Source organism: Cynocephalus volans, chromosome 8 (genome assembly GCF_027409185.1).
Source record: "Cynocephalus volans isolate mCynVol1 chromosome 8, mCynVol1.pri, whole genome shotgun sequence".
In the NCBI taxonomy this organism is placed as follows: domain Eukaryota; kingdom Metazoa; phylum Chordata; class Mammalia; order Dermoptera; family Cynocephalidae; genus Cynocephalus; species Cynocephalus volans.
Genome location: NC_084467.1, coordinates 36,702,694 through 36,714,951, shown reverse-complemented (window position 1 = coordinate 36,714,951; position 12,258 = coordinate 36,702,694). Strand labels below are relative to the sequence as shown.

The 12,258-nt window shown below is 40.4% G+C and overlaps 1 protein-coding gene across 2 annotated transcripts in view; it reads left to right on the top strand.

The window, feature by feature from the left end:
* Positions 1–12,258, top strand: part of EIF2B3 (eukaryotic translation initiation factor 2B subunit gamma) — a 120,429-nt gene that overhangs the window by 67,140 nt on the left and 41,031 nt on the right. The gene's annotated exons all lie outside the window — the stretch shown is intronic.

Below are 12,258 nucleotides of genomic sequence, written 5' to 3'. Positions count from 1 at the left end.
CTGGAATTTGATTTAAAATACTATATTAGTTTGTCAGGTTGCCATAACAAAGTGCCTGTGACTGGGTGGTTTAGAACAACAGAAAGTTATTGTCTCCTAGCTTCTGGGAGCCTCGGCATCCTTGGCTTATAGATAGCATTCTCCCTGTATACTCACATTGGTCTTCCCTCTGCGTGTCTGTTTCTGTGTCAAATTTCCCTTTTTATAAGGATACCAGTTATATTTGATTAGTGCTCCCCTAATGACCTCATCTTAACTTGATCATCTGTAAAGACCGTATTTCCAAATAAGGTCACATTCACAGGTGCTAGGTGTTAAGACATCTTTTGGGGTGGACACAATTCAACCCACAATAAATACCACAGCAAAAACAAAAACAAAAAGATTGGCAAAATGTTGATGATTATTGAACCTGGTTGGTGGGTACATGAAAATCTTTCTCTGATTTGTGTGTATTTTAAATTTTCCTTACAAAAAAAAAAAATTAAGAAGTGTGTGTGTTAAAGCAGAGACTTGAATAGATATGTGTACACCCATATTCATAGCATTATTCATGATAGCCAAAAGGTGGAAGCAACCCATGTTTTCATCAACAGATGAATGGATAAACAAAATGAATATACATACAATGGGATATTATTCAGTCTTAAAAAGGAAGGAAATTTAGACACATGCTACAACATGGTTGAACCTTGAAGATATTATGATAAGCCAGTCATAAAAGGACAAATAGATTCCTCTTATATGAGGTACCTAGAGTAGTCAGATTCATAGAGAATATAGAATGGTGGTTGCCAGGGGCTGAGGGCAAATGGAGAGTTAGTGTGTAATGGGGACAGAGTTTAAGTTGGAGAAGATGAAAAAGTTCTGGAGGTGGATAGTGGCGATGGTTGCCCAACAATATGAATGTACTTAATGCCACAGAACTGTATACTTGAAAAGGGTTAAAATGATAAATTTTATGTCGTGTATATTTTACCATAATAGGAGAGAGAGAGAGAGAGAGAGAGAGAAGTACGAGATTCTGTTTTTAAGGAGCTTTGAGAAGAAATTGTTTCCTTTGATAGACTATAAACTACATTGCAGCAGAGACCAGGTCTGTCTTGTTCATCTTTTTATTTGTGCAATGCCTGTCACTGTCACTAGGCCATCAGTAAATGTTTTAGAATGCAGGTTTGCAGTGATACATTCCTGAGTGTGTTGAATTCCAAAAATCATTTTTCTTTCTTTTTTTTTTTTTTGTCTTTTTGTGACCGGCCATACCGCGCCAGTGAGCACACCGGCCGTCCTTATATAGGATCCGAACCCGCGACGGGAGCACTGCTGCACTCCCAGCGCTGCACTCTCCCGAGTGCGCCACAGGGTCAGCCCCCAAAAATCATTTTTCAGTAGGAATTTTATATTCCTCATTAGACTGTATGTGTACATTTGGAAAAGAACAAATGAAGATAAAATCACAAGTACAAGGGACTGGCCAGTTAGCTCAGTTGTTTAGAGCACAGCCTTATAACCCTAAGGTCACAAGTTCAGATCCTGTGCCAGCCATCCAAAAAAAAAAATCGCAAGTACATAATCTTACCATTTTTGAAGTAGTATTCCATTCCAGGGGCCATCTGTTTCAGTATGATTTAAAATAGGTGGAGAATGAAGGATTGCTGGAGAAGACAGACTCAAGCAAATCCTGGAAAAGAATGCCCAGGATATAGGGAGACAAGATAAAAGAGTGGACAAAAGACCTAGAGGCCAAAATGGGAGGGGTGGAGGAAGTTGGGAAATAAGATAGACAACTGTCTCTCTAGAGCAGAGAGTGGCCCAGTGGGACCAGTGTCCTGCATCTATGCCTCACTTCACCCATAGTCGCACTACAAGAGTGTTAGAAGTTGGAGGACCCCTGGCAGTCAAATAGATATTCCAGAGAGAAGGTAGATTAAGAAATTCGGGGAGAATTTTGGATTAAAGTGAAATTGACAGCAGAAGTTCTGAACTCAGAGGGAAATGAGGTTGTGGGGCTAATGCCTGACAAGGAAGTATCATGCCACCTGAGAAATCTGGCCCCATCTGAGCACAGAATGAAGTATTCCCTATAACTCTGGGAATGCAGTGTGCAGACATGGATGCTCATGGGCAGTTGGTTATGAGGACTGCCAATGCCAAGCATCTCTCTGGTGCACTGAGGGCAGGTATAGACACTCCATTATGCAGACAGGAGTGATCTTTCATGAAGATCCTTTAAAAGCCATTGATCTTTGTGGTTACATGGTAAATGCTTATCCTTGGATCTTTCTCAATACCTTTTTCAGGGGCTGGCCGGTTAGCTCACTTGGTTAGAGTGCAGCCTTGTAACACTGAAGTCACAAAGTACAGGTTCTGTACCAGCCAGCCACCAAAAAAAAAATAATAATAATAATAACTTATTTCATGTACACAGTCCTTATTTATTCTAAAGAAATGTTAGTAGGAGTAAGAAATAAATTTTAATAAGTGTTATAATTATTTGGCCTACTGGTTTTGTTCCATAAAAACATGCTTTATTTCACTCAAAATTTTAATCTTTACAAATTCAAATTCTAAGATCTGCAAATTACTCTTTTAAAAATATGACTATAAAAATAACCCAAAAATATCCTCTATGTTCCCGATGGATTATATTGTCCATGGTTTCCTAGACTTAAGTATCTCTGTCCAGTATCTGTTTCACTTTTGTATGGTCTTTTGTCTTTTTCCACCACCCACTTTTTCTTTTTTTTATTTTTAAAGATGACCAGTGAGGGGATCTTAACCCTTGACTTGGTGTTGTCAGCACCACTCTCTCCCAAGTGAGCCACGGGCTGGCCCCACTTTTTCTTTTTTAATAACAGACTTTTAAAAAAGCGTTTAGGGCCGGCCCGTGGCTCACTCGGGAGAGTGTGGTGCTGAGAACACCAAGGCCCCGGGTTCGGATCCCATATACGGATGGCCGGTTCGCTCACTGGCTGAGCGTGGTGCTCACAACACCAAGTCAAGGGTTGAGATCCCCTTACCGGTCATCTTTTAAAAAAAAAAAAAAAAAAAAAAAAAAAAAAAGCGTTTAAAAATTATTTTTATGATAGGTGAAAAGAAAAAAAAACCCTGGGGCTCTTCAAAGATCGTACAGACTTTGAAGGTTAGAATTTTTATAGCATTTCTCTGAGCTTTTATTTTTATTTTATCATTGAAAGGATTCCCACAAATTTTTCATAATTTTCTTATTGCAATGGACCTTTCCCGTTTTTCTTTTTGGTTTTTTTGGTGGCTGGTTGGTACAGTGATCCAAACCCCTGACCCTGGTGTTACAAGACTGTACTCTAACAAACTGAGCTAACCAGCCAGGCCTACGATGGGCTCGTTCAGTGGTTGGCAAATTATGTTTTATTTTTTAAAACATAAAATTACAACTATTTCTAAATGTCTTATTCATTTCTGTTTACTGATTTACTTCTTTATTATATACAAACCTAAAACTTCATCCTGGCCTGAGCAGAAAGCCAGTTATCCACATTTCACTGGTGACTCTTGGAGGTTTTTTGGTTTTGTTTTAAAATATCAATCTTTATTTCTAATATCATTCAAAAACAGTGAACTGAAATAAAGAAACCTCCTTTTTGGCAATTTAAATGCCATTTGTGTCCTAGTCCTAAGATTTATATTTACTACACATTTATTTTTAAAAATTTTTTTTTTAATTTTATTTTGTCGATATACATTGTGGCTGATTATTGCTCCCCATCACCAAAACCTCCCTCCCTTCTCCCTCCCCCCTCCCCCCCAACAATGTCCTTTCTGTTTGCTTGTCGTATCAACTTCAAGTAGTTGTGGTTGTTATATCTTCTCCCCCTCCCCCGTTTTTGTGTGTGTGTGTGTGTGTGTGTGTGTGTGTGTGTGTGTGTGAATTTATATATTAATTTTTAGCTCCCACCAATAAGTGAGAACATGTGGTATTTCTCTTTCTGTGCCTGACTTGTTTCACTTAATATAATTCTCTCAAGGTCCATCCATGTTGTTGCAAAAGCAGTATTTCATTCGTTTTTATAGCTGAGTAATAGTCCGTTGTGTAGATGTACCACATTTTCCGTATCCACTCATCTGATGATGGACATTTGGGCTGGTTCCAACTCTTGGCTATTGTAAAGAGTGCTGCGATGAACATTGGGGAACAGGTATACCTTCGACTTGATGATTTCCATTCCTCTGGGTATATTCCCAACAGTGGGATAGCTGGGTCGTATGGTAGATCTATCTGCAGTTGTTTGAGGAACCTCCATACCATTTTCCATAGAGGCTGCACCATTTTGCAGTCCCACCAACAATGTGTGAGAGTTCCTTTTTCTCCGCAACCTCGCCAGCATTTATCGTTCAGAGTCTTTTGGATTTTAGCCATCCTAACTGGGGTTAGATGGTATCTCAATGTGGTTTTGATTTGAATTTCCCGGATGCTGAGTGATGTTGAGCATTTTTTCATATGTCTGTTGGCCATTTGTATATCTTCCTTAGAGAAATGCCTACTTAGCTCTTTTGCCCATTTTATACTTGGGTTGCTTGTTTTCTTCTTGTAAAGTTGTTTGAGTTCCTTATATATTCTGGATATTAATCCTTTGTCAGATGTATATTTTGCAAATATTTTCTCCCACTCTGTTGGTTGTCTTTTAACTCTGTTAATTGTTTCTTTTGCTGTACAGAAGCTTTTTAGTTTGATATAATCCCATTTGTTTATTTTTCCTTTGGTTGCCCGTGCTTTTGGTGTCGTATTCATGAAGTCTGTGCCCAGTCCTATTTCCTGAAGTGTTTCTCCTATGTTTTCTTTAAGAAGTTTTATTGTCTCAGGGTGTATATTTAAATCCTTAATCCATTTTGAGTTGATTTTAGTATACGGTGAGAGGTATGGATCTAGTTTCATTCTCCTGCATATGGATATCCAGTTATCCCAGCACCATTTGCTGAAGAGGTAGTCCCTTCGCCAGTGAATAGGCTTGGTGCCTTTGTCAAAGATCAGATGGCAGTAAGTGTGTGGGTTGATTTCTGGATTCTCTATTCTATTCCATTGGTCAGTGTGTCTGTTTTTATGCCAGTACCATACTGTTTTGGTTATTATAGCTTTGTAGTATAGCTTAAAGTCAGGTAGTGTTATGCCTCCAGCTTTATTTTTTTTTGCTCAGCATTGCTTTGGCTATGCGTGGTCTTTTATTGTTCCATATAAATGTCTGGAGAGTTTTTTCCATTTCTGAGAAAAAATGTCTTTGGAATTTTGATGGGGATTGCATTGAATTTGTATATCACTTTGGGTAGTATGGACATTTTCACTATGTTGATTCTTCCAATCCAAGAGCATGGGATATCTTTCCATCTTCTTGTATCCTCTCTCATTTCTCTCAGCAGTGGTTTGTTGTTCTCATTATAGAGATTTTTCACATCCTTGGTTAACTCAATTCCTAAGTATTTTATTTTTTTGGTGGCTATTGTAAATGGGCAGGCTTTCTTGATTTCTCGTTCTGCATGTTCACTATTGGAGAAAAGAAATGCTACTGATTTTTGTGTGTTGATTTTGTATCCTGCTACTGTGCTAAAATCATTTATCAATTCCAACAGTTTTTTTGTAGAGGTTTTAGGCTGTTCGATATATAGGATCATGTCATCTGCAAACAGGGACAGTTTGACTTCATCTTTTCCAATCTGGATGCCCTTTATTTCCTTCTCTTCTCTGATTGCTCTGGCTAGTACTTCCAACACTATGTTGAATAGGAGTGGTGAGAGTGGGCATCCTTGTCTAGTTCCTGTTCTTAAAGGAAAAGCTTTCAGCTTTTGCCCATTCAGGATGATATTGGCAGTGGGTTTGGCATATATGGCTTTAATTATGTTGAGATACTTTCCCTCTATACCTAACTTATAGAGGGTCTTTGTCATGAATGAGTGCTGAACTTTATCAAATGCTTTTTCAGCATCTATAGAGATGATCATATGGTCCTTGTGTTTGAGTTTATTAATATGGTGTATCACATTTATTGATTTGCGTATGTTGAACCAACCTGGCATCCCTGGGATGAATCCCACTTGATCGTGATGAATAATTTTACGTATGTGTTGCTGTATTCTGTTTGCTAGTATTTTAGTGAGGATTTTTGCATCTATATTCATCAAGGATATCGGCCTGTAGTTTTCTTTTTTGGTTATATCTTTACCTGCTTTTGGTATCAGGATGATATTTGCTTCATAGAATGAGTTTGGGAGATTTGCGTCTGTTTCAATCTTTTGGAATAGTTTGTAAAGAATCAGTGTCAATTCCTCTTTGAATGTTTGGTTAAATTCTGCTGTGAATCCATCTGGTCCTGGGCTTGTCTTTGTTGGGAGCCTTCTGATAACAGCTTCAATCTCCTTTATTGTTATTGGTCTGTTCAAATTTTCTACGTCTTCATGGTTCAGTTTTGGGAGCTTGTGTGTGTCCAGAAATGTATCTATTTCCTCCAGATTTTCAAATTTGTTGGTGTATAGTTGTTTATTGTAGTCTCAAATGATTCCTTGTATTTCAGATGAATCGGTTGTAATATTGCCTTTTTCATTTCTAATTTTGGTTATTTGAGTCTTCTCTCTTCTTTTTTTTGTTAGCCATGCTAATGGTTTGTCTATTTTATTTATCTTTTCAAAAAACCAACTTTTTGATTCGTTGATCTTTTGAATTGTTTTTTGGTTTTCAATTTCATTCAGTTCTGCTCTGATCTTAATGATTTCTTTCCGTCTGCTAACTTTAGGTTTGGATTGTTCTTCTTTTCCTAGTTCTTTAAGGTGAAGTGTTAGGTTGTTCACTTGCCATGTTTCCATTCTTCTGAAGTGAGCGTTTAATGCAATAAATTTCCCCCTCAATACTGCTTTTGCAGTATCCCACAGGTTTTGGTATGATGTATCATTGTTTTCATTAGTTTCAATAAATTTTTTGATTTCCTGCTTGATTTCTTCTTGGACCCATATGTCATTAAGTAGAATGCTGTTTAATTTCCATGTGTTTGTATAGTTTCCAGAGGTTCGTTTGTTATTAATTTCTAGTTTTAATCCATTGTGGTCTGAGAAGATACATGGGATAATTCCAATGTTTTTGAATTTATTGAGACTTGATTTGTGACTTAATATGTGATCTATCCTGGAGAATGATCCATGTGCTGCTGAGAAGAATGAATATTCTGAGGTTGTTGGGTGGAATGTTCTGTAGATATCTGCCAATTCCAATTGGTCTAGAGTCTTGTTTAGATCTTGTGTTTCTCTACTGATTCTTTGCCTAGATGATCTGTCTAATATTGACAGTGGGGTGTTCAGGTCCCCTGCTATTATGGTATTAGTGTCTATTTCCTTCTTTAGGTCTAATAGCGTTTGTTTTATAAATCTGGCTGCTCCAACATTGGGTGCGTACATATTTATGATTGTTATGTCTTCTTGATGGATCAGTCCTTTTATCATTAAGTAGTGTCCCTCATTGTCTCTTTTTATGGTTTTTAGTTTAAAGTCTATTTTGTCAGATATAAGAATAGCTACTCCAGCTCGTTTTTCTTTTCTGTTTGCATGGTAAATCTTTTTCCATCCTTTCACTCTTAGTCTGTGTGAATCTTTATGGGTGAGGTGGGTCTCTTGTAGGCAGCATATAGTTGGGTCCTGCTTTTTGATCCAGTCAGCCAGTCTGTGTCTTTTGATTGGGGAATTTAAACCTTTTACATTAAGAGTTGTTATTGAAAGGTGTTGATTTATTCCTAGCATTTTATTGGTTGTTTGGTTGTCTTAGGTGTCTTTTGTTCCTTGCTTTCTGATTTACTGTTTGGTTTCTGTGTTTGTTGGTTCCTTAGGTTGTAGATAGCGTTTTTGTTTGCTTGTTTTCTCTTCATGGATGCCATTTTTATTATACTAGTGGGTATTGATTTTTCTTGGGTTTTTATGGCAGTGGTAGTTATTTTTCAGGAACCAAACCCAGTACTCCCTTGAGGATTTCTTGTAAGGGTGGTTGTGTGGTAATGAACTCCCACAGTTTTTGTTTGTCTGAGAAATATACTATTTGCCCTTCATTTCGGAAGGATAGCCTTGCAGGGTAGAGTATTCTTGGCTGGCAATCTTTGTCTTTTAGTATTTTGAAAATATCATCCCATTCCTTTCTAGCTTTTAGGGTTTGTGATGAGAAGTCTGATGTTAGCCTGATTGGGGCTCCCTTATAGGTGATTTGATGCTTCTCTCTTGCAGCTTTTAAGATTCTCTCTTTGTCTCTGAGTTTTGCCAATTTGACTATGACATGTCTTGGAGAAGGCCTTTTTGGGTTGAATACGTTTGGAGATCGTTGAGCTTCCTGGATCTGAAGATCTGTGACTTTTCCTATATCTGGGAAGTTTTCTGCCACTATTTTGTTGAATATGTTTTCAATGGAATCTCCATTTTCCTTCCCTTCTGGAATACCCATGACTCGGATATTTGAGCGCTTAAGGTTGTCTGATATCTCTCTCAGATTTTCTTCAATGTCCTTGATTCTTTTTTCTTTCTTTTTGTCTGCTTGTGTTATTTCAAACAGCCCATCTTCAAGTTCAGAGGTTCTCTCTTCCACTTCGACAAGCCTGCTGGTTAAACTTTCCGTTGTGTTTTTTATTTCGCTGAATAACTTCTTCAGTTCAGCAAGTTCTGCTACAGTTTTTTTCAGGACATTGATTTCCTTGTACATTTCCTCTTTCAGATCCTGTATACTTTTCCTCGTTTCATCATGATGTCTAGCTGAGTTTTCTTGTATCTCATTCAGTTTCCTTAGAATTATCACTCGAAATTCCTTGTCAGTTATTTCAGTGGCTTCTTGTTTTATAGGATCTAGAGTTTGAAATTTATTAACTTTTGGTGGTGTACTTTCTTGACTTTTTGTATTTCTGGTATCTTTTTTTTGGTGTTTATTCATTGTGGCAGGGGGTTTCACAGACCACCGGTTTGAGACTAATGACTAACTAGGATGTTGCTGTGGTTGCCAATTTCGTATGGCTCCTTCCGTGACTGCTCAGTTGGCCTCTAGTGCCTTGTGTATGTGGTTGCCTCGGGTCTTGGGCTTCTCCGGGGAGCCACCTTTCTGGTCAGCTTGGACTCTGCTGGGCTGGTGGATCACGTACCACAGGGTGTGTGATCGCTGTTGAGCTTTCACTTCCTGTGCAGGACTTCTCCCTGTTCCGTGTACTCTGGCCCAGGCTGTTGGATCATGCAGTGGCGACCCTACCGGGTGTGTGGTTTCTGTCGAGTCTCCGCCTCCCAGGTCGCACGTCTCCCCACTCTGTGTGCACTGTGCTGGGCTGGGGCGTGTCTTCTGAGCCCCTCTTCTATCAGCTGGGCCTTCAATACTCTGCTCGGCACTGCCTCGCCCAGGAAGTTTACCAGGTTTCTGCTAGGCACAGACAACCGGTCTCTCTGGGTGCCTTTGTAGCACTGTGTAGATCTTTCTCGGGTCTTGTTCACCTTTGTATCCCCCCGGCATAGACCGAATCTAGCACCCACCTGCAGCCTGCTCTCCGGCAGGTTCAAGTAGACCTGGGAACTCTCCTACCACACTATTCCCAACCAGAAATTGGTTAGGCTTTTTTCTGAACTGGTGGCTGCAGAGATGGTATCTGCCTCCCAGTAACAGGAAGTTTACTGGGGGCCGGAGTCCAGGGTGTGGTGGAGTGACAGTCGGCCTGCCCGTACTTCCTTGCCCTCCCGACACTGGCCGGGGACGCCCCCCGCCACCAGCCCCGCCTGAGAACCTCGGAGGGAGTGGGGGGGAGGCCAGCCCACAGGCTCCGGAAAGCCCTGCGCCGGGCCAAGCAAGTGGGAAGGCTCAGTGACGGCCGAGCCGGGCGGAGCTGCCCGCACCTGGGAAAATGGAGGCAGCCCCAGGGCGGTGAGTGGCCTGGTGATGCAGGCGGGAGCCGGGTGGGCGTAATCCCCCCGAACAGAGCTGGGCCAGGGGTCACTCACAGGGTTTTGCCAGGTCGGGTGTTCACTCTCTGTCTCTGGTTTGTCGCCTTCCCTGTTCTCGGCCGCTGCCGCCTCGGGCTGTTCAGTCGCGGCGCGGCTCGGGTGCTCCCAGGAATCTTCTTTAATGCCGGCCTGAAACCTCGAATCCTGAATAGGGCAGCTGGTCGCCTTCAGCGCAGCCCCGGCCTCCAGGATCCTGGCTGCATCCACAGCAGCCCTGGCGCCGTGTTCCCTGTTTCTAGACTCACTTTTGCAGCTAAGAAACAGTTCTTTTCCTGCTCCACACTTCAAAGCTGTTGCCTGTAAATGAGGCAGCCTCTCCTGCCGGGGGCAAAGTGGCGGTCACCCCCCACGACCGGCCACCAGCAGCGATCCTCCCTTAAGAGATGGCAAGAGGAAGGTCCACAAGTTTCCCGGCTGCCTGAGGCCCAGTGGCCGCCTTTTCCACCTCAGGTACTCCGCGCCAACCGCCGCAGCCACCGCCATCTTGAAACTCCGTTTACTACACATTTAATCTGAAAGAAAAAAAATTTCTAAATTGCCCATCTCTTCTTCATTGTATTCCAAATTTGTAGCCAGTTAAATCTCTTGACTTGAGTATACCAGTTAAATTTTTGGAATATTTTTTCTTTAAAAAAACACTCTTTAAAAAAATCTACTTTATGGTAAAATTCTAAGAATATTTTTCTTACCTACTTTATGGGATGGGAGTAAAAAGCTGAAAAAAGCATTTATAAACTATAAAATGCTGTATGAATATTACTGCCATATATACTAGGGGTTGATAACAGTTTAGAAGATGATTATTCATACTTTTAAATTAATTCCTATGATGAATGTACAATACAAATTGACCTCAACTATAAAAATGAGAGTAATACATCTACCCCATAAGGTAGTTATGGCTGGCCAGTTAGCTCACTGGGTAGAGTGTGGTGCTGATAACACCAAGGTCAAGGGTTCAGATCCCCTACCAGCCAGCTGCCCAAAACAAACAGACAGTTAGTTATGAGGATTACATAATATAGAATGTATTGAATTATTAAATGAATTCGTAAATCAAGGAACTGAACGGGTGAGTGCAACTTTCCAAATTGGTTAGATCAAGGAAGAGAATTTATCAGGATATGGACTTCAAATGAAACCCTGGTACCACAAATAGGCAGTCACACTCACAAGTGCTAAAATCTATTTCCTGAGGAATTTCTTAGAACTCAAGCATCTCAGAAAGTTAGGATAGGGAAGAAAGTACTTTCTACTTTCTTCTTCATCCTCATTATATACATTAATTGGGTTGTGTGTTATGGGTGTGAGATTCCCAAGTCTCTGACTCTTCTTTTGTACTTTTGGAAGCATTTGTCCCCCCATTTTCCAAAATAGTGGAAGCCTAGGGTGGTGTACTATAACTTACAGGACATTACTTCTAGGGTATCTAGGTCCCATCAACATAGTTTTCCTTAGAACTATAAGCCAATTAAAGCAAAGCAAGACAAGAGTAGGAAGAAAGATGACAACCAGGCAGCTATGATGGGAATCTCTGTTTTTAACACCCTATACTCTTTCCCCCCTATTTCCCCCCAGCTGTTTGTTTTTATTTAATAAGATGACCTGGGACCTTACAAGCGTGGCTTTTTTTTTTAAAAAAAGATGACCAGTAAGGGGATTTTAACCCTTGACTTGGTGTTGTCAGCACCATGCTCTCTGAAGTGAGCTAACTGGCTATCCCTATATAGGGATCCGAATCTGTGGCCTTGGTGTTATCAGCACCACACTCCCAAGTGAGCCACGGGCTGTCCCTCAAGTGTGGTATTTTTTTTAAGGCTGAAAACGAAAGGATGGCAAACTAAAATAGACAGCAACTAGGCAAATGCCTTAATTTGACCTTATTTATTTATTTATTTGTTTATTCAACAACTATTTATTGGACATTTACTCTATGTGAGGCACAGTGCTCACATAGCCACTGCTGTGAAGATGAATCTCTGCTCTCTGCTGAATTTCAGTCTAGTGGGAGAGAGAAACAGGTAAATAGGCTATTTCCTTATTGTATAAGTTATCTGATAGAGGGTAGGCACCAAGCGTTGTGAGAGCACAGACGGTTTGTCAGTGAGAGCTTCCTGAAGGAAGTATATCTGAGGTGAGTCCTGATGGATAAGTAAGAGTAGGGAGCTAGGAGTATTCATAGAATTTTACTTCATCTTCTAAGAAGATGGAGTACAACATGCCAAACTCTGGAGGTAAAAGAAAGCATGGCTAATGTGTAGACTACAGAAAGTGGAACAATTAGGGTAG